We start from the raw sequence: 4,488 nt of genomic DNA on the forward strand, positions 1-4,488 counted from the left end.
ACATACATACATACATACATACATACATACATACATACATACATACATACATACAAATCAGTTGCACTGCAGGTTGAAGAACAACAGTCGACTGCCTCTGAGATGTAGAAGAGGATCCTAAAGAAGAAGAAGACTCCACTACACGTCAGCACACAAAATATATTACCTATTATATTAAAAAACCCACATCATACACACACACACACACACACACACACACACACACACACACAATATATGAACATGGGGAAAATGGTATAAGTTGAAAGCTCTTATCAGCACTAATAGTTGGAATGCGGACAAATGGCATAAACTGTTACACATAAATACATAGGATAACTTGAAATTAAGCAAAACCCACCGAACCAAGGTCGTCCGCATCATACCCAAGCATATTATCTCTCTTAGCTAAAGGTGCCCCAGTAAACAAATATTCGAGATCAGCAACAGGGAGAGGTGGAGGTAACGGTACACAATCCATTAATATTTCAAACAAAAATAGGAGCGTTTTTCATTATGTCCCTTTAATCTGCTTCATCATACTCCAAACCGACGTGTTATTGATAGTGGAAGCCGTTTTGTTGACCGCCGTCGAAATACGACAAGAAATTGCCTGTCGGTAATAAGTCGGCCACAACTGTATCTGTATTGCAATTCTCTTGTTTGATTAATTTATTTCTAGAATCTAGTCTGAAGTGTTCGAAGAACCATTATACTTTTGTCGTCCAAATTACTTTAGTAAGTTGTTACGTTGGTTGTTACACTCTCAGTGTCAGATATAATCCATTTGTTTTATAATAATAATATGTTTATCTAATTGAAACGACCAATACATCATATATTCAAAAAATCTAATCTACAAATTTGCAAGCAACTTACAGACGCTAATCTCTAAAAAGGTGTCGTTGTAATATAATGTTTTCGAACAACATGTCCTTTTTTCCTCCTTCACATTGCTTTAGTAAGTTGTTATGTTGAAAGTTACAGTCATAGTGTTGAAATCATTTATTTTATATGTTTATCTAATTGTACCTCTCCACACATAATTTTTATTTCACTAATCTAGTTTATAATGTTACAAGGAACTAACACATGTTACACCCTAACCATGTACAGATGTGAGATAAGGTGCAAGATAGATCTATCCATTTTTTTTTTCATTCATATTATGAACTAAGTTGTTTTACTAATTGTTACACTCTATGTTGGATGTAATCCATTTAACATACAAGTCAGCCCTTTTTTGTCCAGCTAACTTTAGTAAGTTGTTATGTTGGTTGCTATAGTCCTAGTGTTGAATACAACCCATTAAAAATAATATCGAACTGTAACGACCTACATATTCTTTTTTTCAACTTTAGCCTATAATGTTACAAGCAACTTGTTCATTTTTAGACTGACCAAAACAGCTTTCGCGTTTTCCCAGACAAACTTCGTTTGTAAGTTGTCGCGTTGGTTGTTACACTTTCAGTGTTGTATGTTATGATCCATCTATTTGATACGGATTTTCAAAACGGGTTTACGACGGTCACAACTACATAAGGTTATTTGAGAGCGCGAAACACAAGTTGATTGCGTTCACAACAGCTTACAGCACGGTTTGATTTTATTAAATTGTCAGGTTTTAGATGTTATACACTTAATAAAAATTCAGTATTAAAAAGAACAATTTATTTGATAACAATATTCACAACTTTAGATAAATGCCAGTGCTCTTTATAGAATTGAGAATTCTGCTTGGATTAACCACGGAGAACAATTTTTTTTAAATTTGTACATTTAAAATAATATTTCTTTCGGGTTTCTCCAAAGTCGGGAAAATCTATTAATATGCGCCTGGTGTTGAAATCTGTTTTGCATCCGACACACTTGGGCTTCTCGTCTCTCTATGCAGGAGGTATTTGTGGCTCAGGCGGTGGCTCTTGCAGCTGAATCAAATTTAGAGCCCTCTTTGAAGATTTTCTCTGCGTAGGGGTAATTTCTAAATAAGATTTTTGAATGCAGTTTTGGGTGTTTTTGTGTTCGTGCCTGATTTGTTTTGTGTGGTGTACGTGGTGTAAGCTTAATTTTGCCTTGGTGAGGTGCCACGGAGGGAAGTCGGGTAAAAGAAATTGTTGTGTGCCTTTTTTTTTCTCGGAAAAGTCTATAATTTTGAGGTTTCAAAGGACTCTGAGTCCGAAAGGTTTAATGAGTTTGTCGTTATGTTTGAAGTGTTTATTGTGCCAGGATGGGTTTAAAAGATGTAGTCGTGTGCTGGGTTTTCTGGTGTTGGACTCTGTTTGATTGTGTCATGTAATGAAAGTCTGAGTTTTATTAAAGGTGTATTGGCCTCGGCCTGGAGGCTATTCACCGGAAACGTGCGGAAAGCCCCCTGGGCGAGGCTGAGTCCTAGGTTTTGTACTGGGTTCAGCTTTTTCAAGATGTGGGCTTTTGCCGGCCCATATGTATATCTAACTGTAACGACTCTTACCAAACCTAGTTGATATCAGAGATGCTGGAAACAGCTTTCTTTTTTTGTCATTTAAATTAATTTAGCAAGCTGTTTTGATGGTTGTTACACTCTCATTATTAAATGTAATCCATTTACTTTCTGTGTTTATCTAATTGTGACGACTGACAGATCATTGCGTTAAACAAACAAATTTAGCCAACAATATTTTACAATCCACCAGTAATATTCGCCTCTAACCGAGTGCTATGTGATTTGAGATGCGTCTCCGTCTGTAACACCTGGCATTGTCAGGATATAACTCTGGCCCGTTCTGTCAAGGAGTAATTGCACTATGTTTGGGTTTAAAAGAGTGACATTGGAGAGTGAAGTTAACAATTTTACATAGACAGTGACCAGTGTAAAAATATTGTTTAGAGGAAGTCTATACACAAATTCAGTCAAAATTAAATTAATAGGCATTACAAAAAGGATAAAAAGCTTGTCAATCAATCTCATTACATGTGTACAGCCAGTTAGTAAGCGATTTCAAGTAAAACACTTTATGCATAGGATTCAAATCAATTTTTGTTCGGTCATCTACGGCATATTGGACATGATAATAATAATATAATAATATTAAAAACAATAATAATAATGATAGTAAAAATAATAAAAACAATAATAATAATAAACTATTATTATTATTGTTATAATAATAATAATAATAATAATAATAATAATAATAATAATAATAATAATAATAATAATAATAATAATAATAACAATAACAATAACAATAACAATAATAATAATAATAACAATAATAATATAAATTGTACAGATGTGGACTTGGCGTCAAAATGAAGGCAGGACAAATCTAAGTTGTTTTCCGAGACTCGAGTAAGACTGCACCTATCAAAGACTGCACCGACCCGAGTTCAATGTGGTCTTTCTCTACTATGCTTCTTTTCGGAAAGTTTTCAGAACAGTATCTGTTTTAATATGCAACTATCATCCATTATGAGTGCTTTTCCCAACCATGGAATGTCACAGTAGTCGTGGAATAAGCTGCCACTCTGATGAGCTATAGATTGACATTTTTATGGTTGAATGGCTGATAAATGGGCCACGCTGCGACACTGAGCGTCTGCTGGGGCAATGTAGTCCCGAGAGAACCATTTCATTGAACATGTTTTCCACGAGTATTAATCCCAAGAAGTTATGTAATATCAGTTATCAAATTTTAGTCAAAAAGGAAATTTAAACATTATGTTCTAATCCGTTTCTTTTTAAAAAAAAAGTATGCAGAAGCTGGTGGAACTAATGTAAGCAAATGGCGAAAAATTGTTGCATGCTGGCGGATCAATTCATTATCTGCAATTCCTATATTTAGAAAACATGAAATACCTGGAGGTGTCATCTCAGGCTTAGATGTTGATGTGTAATGACCCGTCATTGTTTACGGTCACAAGCTGCTCTCATGCACTTTGCCATATTTCGCCCAGTTCAGACTTTGATGTCGTCTACCCTAAATAGAATGGTAGGTTCAAAGGTCATTATACGAAAGAACAATACAATGAGAGACTTTTAATACTTCTATAGGTCTGTGTGGTGTGGTGGATCTTTATAGCTGTGACAGATGATCGTGAACAGCTTTAAAGGTTGATGTTGTTGGTTTTTCAGCCACAGATCTCTTCTCAGCTGAATCAATAATGGCTGACTCGTCCTACGACTGAAAGGAAGACTGCTGCATTTTGAGCACGGGGTCTTGGATTCGCAAGATCTACACTGACTACCTATTGCTTTCGTTTTCGTCTTTTCTCACTTTGCGTTTCTTTAGCATTTGCTCTTTTTGGGGAAGAAGATATCTATTCTCTGTAGTTGTGTTGAGGGCAGCCAGCACAGGGCATGATGGGAAAGAAAGTCTCAAACAGTTTGAGCACCAGAATGTAAAGGGAAGCCCTGGTGAAAATAGGAGACGGGAGAAATGGGCTTTTTACCATAAAGTTAGATAATAAAGGAAAAAACAATTTGTACCACTTTCTTTTTAGTCAAGC

Source organism: Aplysia californica, unplaced genomic scaffold (assembly GCF_000002075.1).
Source record: "Aplysia californica isolate F4 #8 unplaced genomic scaffold, AplCal3.0 scaffold00218, whole genome shotgun sequence".
NCBI classification, from domain to species: Eukaryota; Metazoa; Mollusca; class Gastropoda; order Aplysiida; family Aplysiidae; genus Aplysia; species Aplysia californica.